This window comes from Henckelia pumila, chromosome 2, assembly GCF_033568475.1.
Source record: "Henckelia pumila isolate YLH828 chromosome 2, ASM3356847v2, whole genome shotgun sequence".
NCBI lineage: Eukaryota > Viridiplantae > Streptophyta > Magnoliopsida > Lamiales > Gesneriaceae > Henckelia > Henckelia pumila.
In genome coordinates this window covers 159276147-159292476 of record NC_133121.1, presented here as the reverse complement: position 1 = coordinate 159292476, position 16330 = coordinate 159276147, and positions in this window count along the sequence as shown.

The window sequence follows — 16330 nt, the reverse complement described above, 5'->3', positions numbered from 1 at the left end:
TAAAGTCGCAGAAGGGAGAGACAACTTGTCTTTGAACATGACCATATAAGGCTTGAATAAACTGTGGATTAGGTCAGTCCTAACTATTTTGAAAATAGGAGGCAGATCCATTACCACATGTTCTGGCGAGACTGTTTCCACTGATTCTGTAGATGATACTTGAGTTTGTTCTGCAACTGGAAAAAATGGAACAATTTCTGTATTCAGATCAACATTGTTTCCAACAGTGTTAGAGGCCAGCATCTGTTCTGGTGGTTCAGTCAAAACTTCTTTAGCTAAGGAGTCTTCAAGAACAGGAATGTCCAACTGTGGTTCATCCATAGCTTGATTTGCAGATGGAACTTGATGCTCAATCAGTGGTTCCTCAATTGTAACTTCTGCAATCAAAGTTTATTGAGAAACAGGTGTTTCAATATGTTGTTCCATGGTTGGATCATTTGATGGATCTTCATTTTGAGGGGTAATCAGGAGTTCCTCAATAAATGATCCTACCTCCAAAGGTTCTTCAGGAGCAAAGTCAATAACATGGGCTTCCTTTTTCCACATCGAAAGGATCCAATAGAAGACTTTGATTTATACAACCCATTTGTACAAATCCAATCCAATTTAGAACTTATCCAATGCCTAAACAAGAAATCCTAGTCACTCTCGATTGTAGGCCTCAACCTCACAATCCGCATAATGTTTAACGTCCCTTATGCCAAGACTACAAACACAATCTTTAATGTATTTGTGTTAAGACTTTCACTCAACTAATCTTTTCAAAGCACGTCTCTCATATGTGTATGAGTGAGCTCTCTTCAACTCATATACAAATATATTGAACATGGAAGAGTGTTCTATAAAGTGGGTTTGGTGTAGAGGATTTAACGTTGAAAGCTAATCTCTTCTTCTTGTTTCTCACACCTTGGGCTTGCTCTCTTTCTAGCTTCATTTGCTTCTATAATCTGCCCATGCTTTTAATCCTCATTCACTTCTCTTGTTTTGTCTTCAAAGTGTTGTATTTATATCTCCAAGAATTATATGAACGTTAGATTCAAGAATATGACCGTTTGGGATGTTTTTGAATACTTTTTGAAGTTGCAACAGTCATATTTGAGTAGCTGACACTTTTCTGAGTTTGAGCTGAATTTATTGTTCATCGAGCTGGTTTGACCGATTTGATCTGGTCAAACTCATCTGGTCTGGTCAAGCTTTGATCTGGTCCAGTCTGACTTTGATCTGGTTTGGTTCGATTGATCTGTTCTGGTTCATAGTTGATCTAGCTCTTAGTTGATCTGCATCATTCCAATTGATCTGGTTTGTTCTTGATTCACTGATTTCTGGGAAAAGTGATAAACATGAAAGTTGTAGCCCTTTCTCTTGGCTTTCCATGGAATCAAGAATCGCTCGATTTCGAGTTCGTATGTGAAAGATATACTCGAAATACTCAGCTGCTCCAGAAATTCTGTTCTGCAGAATTTCTGTGCAGAACTCAAAACTTCATCTCGATTTATCAGCTTCTTACACTCCGATTCAAATTGATCTGGTTAAAGATGATTTGTAGATAATTCTCTTAGCTTCGTAAATCATACTGAATCATCCCGTTTGGATAAGCGAGCTGTAAGTTATAGCCAAAATACCAGAGCTGATCTGTTTGATCTGATTTGCATCCAGCTCAATGTTGCGACCCACGTTTCGCCTAGATAACGTCCGAATTAACTGATCTGGCCTGAAATATGACTTGTATATATTTGAGTAATATTTCCAACCGTTTTGGCCTCAGGTCATTTGGATCAACTAGCTATGAGATATGATCGATTTAATGAACTGCGTCAGCTTGAATAACTTGATTTTCAGCTCAAACCTTCCAACTTTGATCTACTATCTAAAACACTTGATTAAATATGTTAGAAACAATAACAATTTTGTTATCATCAAAATCAAGATTGATTGTGTTTCACAACCCAACAATCTCCCCATTTTTGATGATCACATAAGTTGGATAAAAATATGAACATTATTTTTTTCTAACATATTTTTCCCCCTTTTTGTGTGAATCAAAAAGGTATATTTTGAACACAAAATTTTCTACTCCTTAAAATTATAATTAGCTCTCCCCCTATATTTTTGAAACTTTGAAATCGATAAAAGTAGAGGGATAACTAAACGACATTTTTTTAAAATATGCAATGCATATAAATTTCCAACGTAAATAAACAAGTTGACAATTAGCAAGCTTCATCAAGATTGAACCAAATTATCTCAAACTAGCATGCATCACAAAATCAAGATTGACATGCCAACTGAAATATTCATGAAGCATTTAATCGTCCCTTTAGTCACTAAGCACAATCACATTTGTAAGGAAAATGACTAGACATTCTTAATCCAAGACATGCTAGCACAAGTAGAATATCATTTTGACAATCAAACTCAAAAGCTCTCTTAAAGCTAATTTAGAACGAGTGTACCGAGTTTTCTTGATGAAGTGTGACTGAAATTTTAGTTTCTTTTTCCCTTCTATTGATGAGTGCAACATCCTTGAGCTTCTTAACAAAAACACCAACTCTTTGTCCATGCCTAGTTTCTGCCGCAGTACACATGGTCTGACTTCAACGAATAAACTGCATTTTTCCACGCATGAACAGGCTGCAAATTTTATACCGCTGCTATCCTCTACAAGTCTAGTTTGCAACGCAAAAAGCGGTTTGTCGTTTGGACAGTCGAGCAAGGAGTTATGTCATTTTTTCCAAAGTCGCTGCAAGCTGCCAAAAATTCTCAACTATGCATATATGCGTTGGAAAATCTCAAAAACGAAATTTTGAGGATAAAAATCAGTTTCAAATGTTCTTTCAAGAACAACCTGCTCTGATACCAATTGTTAGGATCAAAAATACGTGTGGAGGGGGGGGGGGTGAATACACAATAAAATTTTTAAGGATTCTTCGATCTGATTTGTGAAAATGAGACAGAAGTTTTGTTGCTTAAAAACATGGATTTGCTCGAAAGATCTGAAGTGATCAGGCGGAAGAAATCTTCCTCGCAAATTTGAATTGTCAGAAAGAAAACTAAGACAGATAAAATGATGTAAATGCAGTATGTAAAGAGGGACAAAATTTTTATGGACGTTCGGAGATGAATTCTTCTACGTCACCCCTTCTTCTGTTTACAGAAGGATTCCACTAGAAGACTTTGATTTATACAAATCTTTGTACAAATCCAATCCAATCAATCCTTTGAGAGGAACTCCTAGCAATACTCTGTCTCTCGAAGCAGAACAAACACTCTGCTTTGAGTTACAAAGTGAAGCCACAAAATATGCTTCGGTATTTTGATCTGGAAGGCTACAAATGACTTTGATCTGGATCTTTCTTGTATGTATTTCTTGAGCTCGTTCAATCTTTGAAATACTCTCTAACTCAGTGCTTCGAAACTTTGATCTGATAGTATGAGTTTCTGAGTTAGGATATTGAGTGAAAGAATTTTGGCTTTTCAGATGAACGTGATAATCTTAGATTTCAGTAGCTTGTGTTATTCACTCTTGGTTTTGAATCTTTCGAATCATTGAGTATTTATAGTCTTCAAAAACTAGCCAATGAGCCGCCAACAATTTCTGAAATTGAGCCGCCAACATATCTCATAAATTGGCTCACAAATCTTGACTTTAGAGAGAAGCCAACTAACGTTCAAAATCCCATTAAATGCTTTTGTCTTTTAGTTCAGCAACCTTAGCAACGGATACTTCAAAATTAAACTTTGATCTGGTTGATGGTTTACTTTATCTGGTTTGAAGGATCTGGATTGTTCTAGTGTATTTGATCTGTTGAAGTAATTTGTCGTGAAGACATATGGATCAAATACTCGATTTATCCGGAACTTAAATTTCATCGGACATTTGATCTGGCAGCTTTGTAAATCTTTGATCTGGATGAGTCCGATTTGATCTGTCCTTAAATTCTTGTTTACTTTATTATTTGGTTTTTTTTTGACTCGTTATCACCAAAACTTTAGAGTTTGATCTCCAACAAAGAGTTTTCATATTTAAAAAGTCTGCACGTCTTTCTCGCTTAAGCGGAGTAAACTCGCGCTCGAGCGAGCATAACTCTGCCTCTTCGATCTCACTTTTCTCGCTGCGCACTATGAGGCCGCTCGAGCGAGCAAAAATCTAAACTTTTTCCTCTGCACTCAGCCTCGCTCGAGCGAGCATAACATGCGTTCGAGCGAGAACAAATCTGTCCAAATCTTCGATTTTCTTTAATTTCCTTGTAAAATAAACCAAGAGAGGTATTATGCAGACAAATGCATGAAATATGCTTAAACCAAATAAAAACAACACCAATAACACATGAATGCAAGAAAAACAAACATGAAACATCACTAAAATATGAATATAAAATACACTTATTAGCTACGGAAGTATTATTTCGAGATATCCAGATTGAGTATGCATGTATTATGTGTTTGCATAGATTATGTGATTGCATGTTTTATATGCCTTTATATATATACAGCATGTCACGACTGTATGTTGCATACATGAGCATATTGAGCATTTACCTTAGAGGTATCTTGTAGTAGGGCGCTCACCCTACGAGTCTGTGGATGGTTGGATACATAAATCTTGTGTCAGGTCACCGTGATGGTTGGATACTTGTACTAGTATCAGGTCACCATTATCCACCGGATATAGGAGCGACCTCCTAATGCGACGACGCAGCGTGCTATATACCCTGAGCCCGGTCTATGAGCTAGTTTCTTCACCTGAGTGTCTTGGTACCCAGTTCACTTGCATACATGCACATATAATATCGTATACTCATACTCTCGTACTGAGCATGTTAGCCTCACTTCCCGTTGTTTTCTGTTATCTGGATACCCCATTCAATGGGGGCAGATGCAGGTTGTTACTCATGAGGTCAGGAAGATTAGGTGGTGATCAAGGCTGGATGGCAGGGTTGACCACTATGTTTTACTTTCTGGTATTGGATTATTTTAAGTTCTGCATTTACTCTGATTGTAGTGACCCTTACCGAGATCACCTACTAAACAAAACTTAGGCATGCAATTAACTTAATCAAAACAATAATCAGAATTTAACTGCGGAAACCATAAACAATTATACAATCCCAAGAAAAGGAATCTGTAAATATCTAAATAGTTTATACAGCCAAATCGAAAGCTGTATCAACCCAATAACAATAGTATAAAACCTAGACGAAGCTCCAGCTGGCTGACTACTGCCTAGCCCCTCTTGGATCCACCCGCCTCGTCCAATCGCAAACCTGCCCCAAGGAATAGGGTATCCAGAAACATAGAGTACGAGACGTGAGCATAAAACGCTCAGCACGAGAGTATGAGTATACATGCATGCAAGTGAACTCCCTAAAACTCGAGGTCAAGGATCAGATAACAAAGACAGACCGGGCCCTGGTATGTAGCACGCTGTGCCGTCGCTTCAGGAGGTGGCTCACATATCGAAAATAACAGTGGATATGCGGGACCCAAATCGATGGAAGTACATCCACTAACAGGATACGATAAACCCTACTAACAGACATCTCAATAGAGATAGCTCAAGATGTAAATGCATGCAGCATAAAATCATGGCATATAAATCATGCAGTCACATAATACATGCATACTCAGTCAGGATATCTCGAACAACACTTTCGTACCTCAAATACTAGGCGCGCTCTACCAGCTCTAGGTCTACTCCTATAATCCGCACTTTACTGCCAAATGATACTAATATCATTATAGTGCTCTAAAAGCCTTAACTAAGCTATTGCATACTCCTAAATATTTTTAGGAAACAAAAGCTATACCTTCGTCCGTCGTTAGTCCTTTGCTGTTGATTGCCTCAAAACTAGGACACAACTCCCTTACGACGCCTGGATCGCTATGCCACTTCTGGATTTCCAACGGGACGCCTAGAACTCCCTAGATCTGAGTTAGAAGGCTAAGGAATCGAGAGAGAAAAGGTGAAAGGTGTGCTCAAATGTGAGCCTCGGCACCCCTATTTATAGACAACGAACGTTGCGTCCGTTCCTCCATCGTTGCGTCCGTTCTTCCTGACAAACGTTGCGTCCGTTCACCATCGTTGCTTCTATTCTGCCTGACCCTCCGGACCATTTCTGATCATTCTGGGTCTAATCCCGGGCTCCGCGAATCCATTAGAAGTCCCCTCAATCATGTTTATTGGATTAAATAACAGTTAATCACTAAAACTGGGTTCGGGCTACTACATTCTCCCCCACTTAAGATATTTCGTCCTCGAAATCAGATCTTATGTACCGAATGTAAAACAAGGTGCAGAAACATTCTCTTATTCAAATTGCAAAATTTACAGAGTTTACAACTGAATACAATTCAAAAATGAAATCAAAATAACTCAGGATGTTCTGTGCGCATCCTGCTTTCGAGCTCCCAAGTGGCTTCTTCAGTGCCTCGGTGCTGCCACTGAACTAAAACCAGAGGAATGACTTTATTCCGTAAGACCTTATCCTTATGATCCAAGATACGAATAGGTCTCTCAAAATAGGTCAAATCCTTATCTACCTGAACCTCAGACCGCAGTAGAATATGAGACGGATCTGCCAGACACCATAGCAACAGAGATACATGGAACACGTTGTGAATACTGGACAGATACGGTGGCAAAGCCAGACGATAAGCCAAATCGCCAATGCTCTCTAAGATCTCAAACGGACCGATAAATCTTGGAGACAACTTGGCCTTAAGGCCAAATCTGAGAATCCTGCGGAAAGGTGACACCCTCAGAAACAATTTCTCCCCAACATCAACTGCAGAGGCCTACGCTTAGTGTTAGCATAGCTGGCCTGAAGATCCTGTGTAGTCTTAATCCGTTTCTTGATCTGATCAACAACATCTACTGCCTGCTGGATAAACTCCGGTCCCTCAGCCTGCCTCTCCCCCACTTCTTCCCAGAAGAGTGGAGTACGACAACGTCGCCGTACAACGCCTCAAAAGGTGCCATCCCAATGCTAGTATGATAGCTGTTGTTGTACGCGAACTCAATCAATGACAAATGATCCTGCCAGGCTGTACTAAAGTCCATTGTGCAAGCTCGAAGCATATCCTCCAAAGTACGGATAGTGCGTTCTAATTGACCATCTGTCTCCGGATGATAGGTAGTACTCAAGCTAAGAGTAGTGCCCATCGCACGCTGAACACTCCCCCAGAACCTAGAAGTGAACCTGGGGTCTCGATCGCTGACAATGCTCACAGACACTCCATGAATTCGAACGATCTCCTGAACATACAAACGGGCCATACCATCCACAGTGTACTCTCTGCTATAGGCAATGAAATATGCTGACTTGGTGAGTCGGTCCACCACAACCCAGATAGCATCACAATTCCTCGAGGACATCGACAAATGGGTCACAAAATCCATCGTGATAAACTCCCATTTCCACTCCGGAATAGGCAGAATGTGAAGCAAACCTCCAGGTCGTTGGTGCTTTGCCTTGACCTGCTGACTCACCAAACATCTCGAAACATACTGATACACGCTGCATTTCATCCCTTTCCACCAAAACCGAGTACGTAGATCCTTGTACATCTTGTTGCTCCCCGGATGAATACTCAACTTGGTGCGATGTGTCTGAGACAAGATCTCCTCTCACAACTCTTCATCCTGCGGAATCACAAGTCTACCAGACAAACACAGGAAACCATCTGACTGATATTGAAATCCAGACGTACTACCCTCGTTGGCTAGACGAGCCAAACGCTGGGTCTTCGAATAAGACATCTGAGCATCTCGAATCCGCGAATACAAAGTTGGCTCAGATAAAATTGCAAACATCTGGATACTCTGCATACCTTTCTTGTGCTTGAAGGTATACCCTGAAGAATAACACTCCCCGATCGCACTAGACATAGAACAAGTCTGAAGTGCGGACAGTCGCACCTTGCGACTCAAGGCATCAGCAGTGAGATTAGCAGCTCCCGGATGATACTTAATCTCGTAATCATAGTCCTTAAGCAAATCCATCCAACGCCTCTGCCTCATGTTCAACTCTGCCTGAGTGAACAAATACTTGAGACTCTTGTGGTCGGTGAAGATCTCAAATTTCTCGCCATACAGATAATGATGACAGATCTTCAGAGCTAACACAATAGCTGCCAACTCCAAATCGTGAACTGGATAGTTGTTCTCGTGCAACTTCAATTGTCTAGAAGTGTATGCTATCACATGCCCATTCTGAGTCAGGATACAACCTAACCCCTGAAGAGAAGCATCTGTGTTAACCACATACCCTCCAGATCCTGATGGTAATGCCAACACCGGCGCAGAAGTCAACCGCCGTCGAAGCTCACAGAAATTCTACTCACACTCGGAGGACCACTCGAAGTCTACACCCTTGCGGGTAAGCTGCGTCAATGGTCGAGCTAGCTAAGAGAAGTTTAGAATGAAACGATGATAATATCCTGCTAGACCCAGAAAGCTACGGATCTCAGCGACCGTCGTTGGACGCGACCAATTAAGCACAACTTCAATCTTGCTCGGATCAACAGAAATCCCATCCCTGGATATGATATGGCCAAGAAACACCACTCGATCCATCCAAAACTCACACTTTCTCAGTTTGGCGTACAACTGCTCATCCCGAAGAGTCTGCAGTACCACTCGCAAGTGAGAAATATGCTCTTCTGCATTACGCGAATACACCAAAATGTCATCAATGAAAACCACGACAAACTTGTCTAAATACTCCCTGAAGACACGGTTCATCAGATCCATAAATATAGCCGGCGCATTAGTCAATCCAAATGGCATCACTAGAAACTCGTAATGCCCATAGCGAGTACGGAATGCAGTCTTGGCTATATCCTGATCTCGGACTCTCAACTGATGATACCCAGATCTCAAGTCAATCTTGGAGTAAACCTAAGTGCCCTGCAGCTGATCAAACAAGTCATCAATACGAGGCAAAGGATACTTGTTCTTCATAGTAACTCGGTTCAGCTGCCGATAGTCAATGCACAACCGCATAGACCCATCCTTCTTCTTCACAAAAAGAACAGGAGCTCCCCAAGGAGATACACTAGGACGAATGTACCCCTTGTCCAACAGATCCTGTAACTGATTCTTCAACTCGCGCATCTCTGATGGAGCCAGACGATACGGTGCTCGAGAAATAGGAGAAGTACCAGACATCAACTCTATGCCAAACTCAACTTTCCTAACAGGAGGAAAACCCAAAATCTCATCTGGAAATACATCTGGGAATTCATCCACAACAGGAATGCTCTCTATCCCAACGCTCTCAATGGAAAAATCAACTGCATAGATAAGGTAGCCTTTCCCGCCAGACTCTAGAGCTCGACAGGCTCTCAAAGCTGATACCAAAGGAATCGGGGGTCGCGCTCCCTTACCATAGAAAAACCAGCTATCACTCCCATCCGGATGAAAGCGTACTAATCTCTGATAGAAGTCCACTGAAGCTCGATAGGTAGTCAGCATGTCTATCCCCAGAATACAATCGAAGTCATCCATGGCAAGAACCATGAGATTCGCTAACAGAATATTCCCTTCGAACTCTAAAGGGCAACCCATCACTAGACGCATAGCCAAAGCAGACTGACCCGTTGGAGTAGAAACAGAAACTAATACGTCTAGTGCAATGCATGGTAACTTATGCCTCTTAGAAAAACGTGCAGAAATGAAGGAATGATATGCACCATTGTCATTAAGTACGATAGCAGGTATACCATAAAGTAGAAATGTACCTGCGATGACCTTCTCATTCTCCTCCACAACCTGATCATGCCTCAAGGCGAACATCTGGCCAGAAGCCCGCGGTCTCAAATGAGAACTTCCAGCAGGCTGTCCCTGCGACCTCTGCTGAACGGTAGCCTGAGAACCAGATCCTGAACCAGAACCGCCTCCCCCAGACTGTGGACAATCCCTCCGGAGATGACCAACCTCTCCACATCGAAAACAAGCTCCAGAAGCTTTGCGGCATCGGTCGGTCGGATGGTTCTTCCCACAATGATCACACTTGTCCTTCTTCTTGAAACGGACAACACCAGCAGAACCAGAGGAAGAAGAAGTAGATCCGGACTTCTTGAAAGATTGGGCACGGGGACCCAAATAACTCGCAGGCCTAGACTGAGAGAAAGACCTGTTCCGCCGAATGCTATCCTCCGTCTGGTGACAACGGCTCACCAAACCCTCGTAGGTCATGTCATCACCAACCGCCACATGGTCATGAATCTCAGGGTTAAGGCCCTGAAGGAACAGATTATACTTCATCTCAGAGCTGTCGGCAATCTCAGGGCAATAAGACAATAAATCTAAGAACTTCTGCTGATACTCGTCAATAGACATGGCTCCCTGTCGCAGACTCAGTTGCTCTCCCGCCTTCGCCTATCGGAGTGCAGGAGGAAAATACATCTTCTGAAAAGCTGTGGGGAACTCGGCCCAGGTGGCCACTCATCTCACCGTAACAAAGGGTGCAGAAGTAAACCTCCACCACCTACGGGCTCGCCCATCCAGAAGGTAACTCAGTGTCTCCATCTTCTACTCCTCAGTGCAGTGGAAAGTCTGAAAAGTCGTCTCCATGCGGTCTAACCAGTTTTCCACATCCTCTGGAGACTCGCCTCCAATCAAGGGCTTAGGACCCATCTGCAAGAACCGATGCACAGTGAAATGATTCTCATCACGTCGACGATGATGACGCTCCCGACGACGCTCACGTTCATCGTCTCCCCAGCGTCCACCTCCACTACCATAACTACTTTGATCATCGTAGTTCGCCATCTACAAAAGTACCTCACAGTTATCTTATGCAGAATATAAATTCTCAAGAATACTATGCATGCTCTGATACCATAAATGTAGTGACCCTTATCGAGATCACCTACTAACAAGAACTTAGGCATGCAATTAACTTAATCAAAACAGTAATCAGAATTTAACTGCGGAAACCATAAACAATTATACAATCCCAAGAAAAGGAATCTGTAAATATCTGAATAGTTTATACAACCAAATCGAAAGCTGTATCAACCCAATAACAACAATATAAAACCTAAACGAAGCTCCAGCTGGCTGACTACTGCCTAGCCCCTCTTGGATCCACCCGCCTCGTCCAATCGCAAACCTGCCCCAAGGAATAGGGTATCCAGAAACACATAGTACGAGACGTGAGCATAAAACGCTCAGCACGAGAGTATGAGTATACATGCATGCAAGTGAACTCCCTAAAACTTGAGGTCAAGGATCAGATAACAAAGACAGACCGGGCCCTGGTATGTAGCACGCTGTGCCGTCACTTCAGGAGGTGGCTCACATACCGAAAATACCAGTGGATATGCGGGACCCAAATCGATGGAAGTCCATCCACTAACAGGATACGGTAAACCCTACTAACAGACATCTCAATAGAGATAGCTCAAGATGTAAATGTATGCAGCATAAAATCATGGCATATAAATCATGCAGTCACATAATACATGCATACTCAGTCAGGATATCTCGAACAGCACTTTCGTACCTCAAATACTAGGCGCGCTCTACCAGCTCTAGGTCTACGCCTATAATCCGCACTTCACTGCCAAATGATACTAATATCATTATAGTTATCTAAAAGCCTTAACTAAGCTATTGCATACTCCTAAATATTTTTAGGAAACAAAAACTATACCTTCGTCCGTCGTTAGTCCTTTGCTGTCGATTGCCTCAAAACTAGGCCACAGCTCCCCTACGACGCCTGGATCGCTATGCCACTTTCGGATTTCCAACGGGACGCCTAGAACTCCTTAGATCTGAGTTAGAAGGCTAAGGAATCGAGAGAGAAAAGGTGAAAGGTGTGCTCAAATGTGAGCCTCGACACCCCTATTTATAGACAACGAACGTTGCATCCGTTCCTCCATCGTTGCGTCCGTTCTTCCTGACGAATGTTGCGTCCGTTCACCATCGTTGCTTCCGATGGTGCCAATGTCACATCAAGTACGTAAGCAGTGACGCATTTCTGATGGCACGAACGTTGCATCCGTTCCTAGAACGTTGCTTCTGTTCTGCATGACCCTCCGGACCATTTCTGATCATTCTGGGTCTAATCCCGGGCTCCGCTAATCCATTAGAAGTCCCCTCAATCATGTTTATTCACTACAACAAAAAAGGTAATAGACAAGGGTGAAAAAACGTTGTTAAAAGGGGGTCTAAAACCGATGTTAAAAGCTATGTTGTTAAAAGCCTGGTCAAAGACAACGGTTTTTCACTGTTGTTATTTTGATTTTACGACAACGGTTTTTCACCGTTGTTGTTCGAGTGAAAAACCGTTGTCATTTGCTAAAAACACAACGGTGAAAAACCGTTCTCTTTTACCACACTTTTAACAACAAGATCTTTAACATCGGTTTTAAACATGTAATAGACAACGTTTTTCCACCCTTGTCTTTTTTCAACTATAAAATAAAAAAAAATTAATATACGGTTCTCCAATATTATAAATTACATGAAATTGAAAATAAAATTTATTATAAAATAATTTAGTATAACAAATGACTCAAAATTAAAAAATTAAAATTTGAATCATATTCTATGCACACTAGAATATAGAGCTATATATAATAAACATGGAATCAGATAGAGAACAAGAAAGCCTTCTTTAATCCTCTTCTTCAAATCAACCACGAACGACTTCTCATTTAACTCAATTTACTGCTAACGAAATAAAAACAAGTAGAATAAAATCAAAATCATTAAGAATAAGCTGATGAAAATACCGTTTATAAGCAATGAAAATACCATAGAGATAGTGATGTAGACGCAAATGAGATAAACTTTAGAAATGATTTTATAAAATGGGAATATGAAAGAATCGTCAGAACGAAGTAGGCCAAATGCATGGAGCCGCAGAGGTGAGAAATTCCAGATTTAATATGCAATTGCAATATCATTATGAAGGAAAACAGAAACAGATTTAATATGCAAAATCATTATCAAGGAAAATAGAAACAGATTTAATATGCAAAATTCCAGTCAAATCATCAAATAGATGGCATAGTGTTACTTCAAACATACGGGGGCAGCGAGAATAACTAAACAAAGTATTATGGAATATATAGAACTTACCACCTTCCTAATTTTTTCAGAGACATGGAAACGACACTGAGTTGATCATGGTGGAGCCGCAGAGGTGGGAAATTATTGACCTTCATGATATAATATATATTAATTAAATATAAATCCATACAAATGAAGAATCATATGTTCAGGAACAATAAATTACGACCAAGAGAATAGCAAACTGAATGGCCAAAAGACATTTAGAGAATTATTGTTCCGAAAGAAACATGTATCTACTTATTTGAGAGAAAAGATATCAATTTGCCTCCACATGTCTTTAATTTTCAGTAGTCTTGTACATGTGTTCTTTTATTTTTTTATTTCAGATTTTTTATAGAGTAAAGGAACATTAGTGGTAACTAAAAAAATGTTCTGAAGCAGAGAAAAGGGGATTCCAAATATGTGTCGTTAAATACATAAATTCCTCCTAAGTCAGGGTAACAACAAGCAATAGCTATTTTTATTAACCATTTCAACTCAAGACATGATTTTTCAGAAACCACATGTATTTTTAGTTGTGATCAATCATAAACTAAATATAATAGCTCTCTCGGAGGAACATTTGCAGGTTTGTTTAAGAACATCTGTATATCATAATTCTTACATTATCAAGTTCCTTGCTATAACCTTCAGCTGTCTGATGTTGGTATCACTCTCCATCGAGAAACACGTATCTAGTTCTTTGAAGTTCACCTTGTGGGGAGTATCCCATGTAGAGATTCGAGAATGCGCCTATGAATTTTCAATACAATGATCCCCTTCCTTAATATCATGGTTGGATATCTATCAAAAGAAAAACCATGTCTATAAACAATGGAAACATTATTACAAGAACTTCACGAACTGCACAAAATGGAATGAATATCTAGAAAAGCAACAGATAAAACATGTCAGACCTGGATAACCCAAAGGCTTAGACCGAACCCAATGAAGTAGAAAACCTGTGAAATTGATTATTTTGTTATCAAATTACTGCTACAGAAGAAAGTGGAGAAATCTCTTTTGCATCAATAAAGTCATAAACTTAATCTGCTACATATATGTTAAACTACTTGCTCATCATCACAGCTCAGTGGGGATTAAAAACTCACCCCGTCTATAACATGATCGCCTATGATATCTATAGCTGGCATGATACTTTGTAAAAACCATCATCCGTGATCAGACTAAACATCATTCGAAAAGCTTCGAGGATAATACAACACGAATTCAAATGAAATAATGCAAAATTAAGTGAACAAGGATTCGCAGGCGAAAATCATGAAATGAAAAAATTTCAAGGAAGAATTACACCAGGGATTTACCTTTGAAAACAATTGGAGGCGCAAGTGCCACAAATATACAAAAGCCAATGTTAAGCTGTAAGGATATGCAATGAAGGATTGTGATCAGTTTGCAGATACAAAAATCCATGACAACTCATATAAGAAACTCACCAAGTAAAACAAGAAAAACAACCCAAACTTCAACGCACTCTCTGTTTCTGTAATATATAAAGGAACAAGAAGTCAAACTTTATAAAAAGATGCTATTACAAGAAAATGAATCCATAATTGATACACAGTAAGCACATTTACTCACCAAAAATGGAATATACATCCATATTATTTTGTTAATTTCTCTTTCTATTTGTTTATTAAATCCGTTTCTCGAAAAATGGTAATATCTAATTCAAAATAGAATTCTATCCACACGAGTGTCGTGACTCATTCCCAGTTGATTATTATTCTTATCTATCAGTGCCGATAGAGACAAAAAAACAGATACATGCAAAGAAAAATGGGTCTTAAATTATTCAACAAATTTAACCATAAATTTTTCTCATTTCCCCCAAAGACTCAGCGTAGTAGAAGAACTAAACTAGCAAGAAGAAACCCACCAATTATTATCTATGTTGAGGCCATGTTATCTCCGTCCCCTTTCCCGCTTCGTCTTTGGCGGAGGATCATTCAACTAATTACAGGTTTTCCATATCCATGAAGACATGGAAAATGTGACGGGGTATTAAAAAAGCAAACAAATCAACCATATTAAAAAAGATATGCAGTAGTACACCGTATCCATGAAGACATGGTGGGTGGTATGAACACACAATATATTTTCCAAAAATATAATTACATCAAAGTACACTCCCAATTTGTCATTCTTAATCTATTTTAACATGTGAATCAACTCAAGAAATATAATTTAATCAAAGACAACTCAGTATTCACATTACCATGATTGATCTGGTTCAGAATTCCAGATTAAAATTCATAAACAAGTAATATATGTGATACCATTTAACTTGTCAATTCAACGTATCAAATGCAAGTAAAGCATGTAATATGATATGGATATACCAATAAAGACAACAAACACAAAGAATATGAGATTAATAAAACCAGTGCCCACAACGGATATTCATGTGTGAACAAAGAAATAAGAAACAACAAAGTTATAAAAGCTGCAAAAAGAAAAAATTGCAAGGACAACACTGACAAAAGAAACAATAGCCGTAAAACTGTGATGAATTCAAAATAATGAAGTGAAAAGCATAAAAGATACATAAGTATACACATAAAGGGGGAAAAGCCACCACATCGCGAAGCTCCCGAGCATCCACACCGCTTCCTTCTGCCGCCGTCGGATCGGAGAGAATAAGCTAATAGATAATCGATCAATGTTTATAAACGTACGAGCAGCGAAAGGGGAAAAGCTAAGAGATAATCGATCGATTTAGGTAAAGAGAAATCTGGATGAGAATCGTATCAAGAAAAAGGGCAGAAACTTATAATCAATCTCAACAAGAGATAATTGATCGATTTAGGAAAAGAGGAAGCTGGCTGAGAATCAATTCAAGAAAAAGGGCAGAAACTTAGAATCGACCGGGGGAGCTGAAGATGATGCGCGATGGATTTAGGTCTAGGCGCCATGGGAGCGAGAGTTTTCCCGATCCCCAATTAGTACTTGTAAACATTTGTGGGGGAAAAGTTCACGACATCTTTTATGATTTTTTTTAATCTTTTAACTTTTTTTTTAATAAAAATAATCCAAAGCTTGATCAACAACACACAAAGACAACGGTTTAGAATAACTGTTGTCTAATTTTTTTTAAAAAAATGCTCATAGACAACGGTTTTTAAAAACCGTTGTCGTAGACCCAAAACAACGTTGGTTTTTATTAAACCGTTGTCGTAAATTTTAAAAAAAGCCCATTAACAACGGTTTTTCTAAAAACCGTTGTTAAAGGCCAAAAGACAA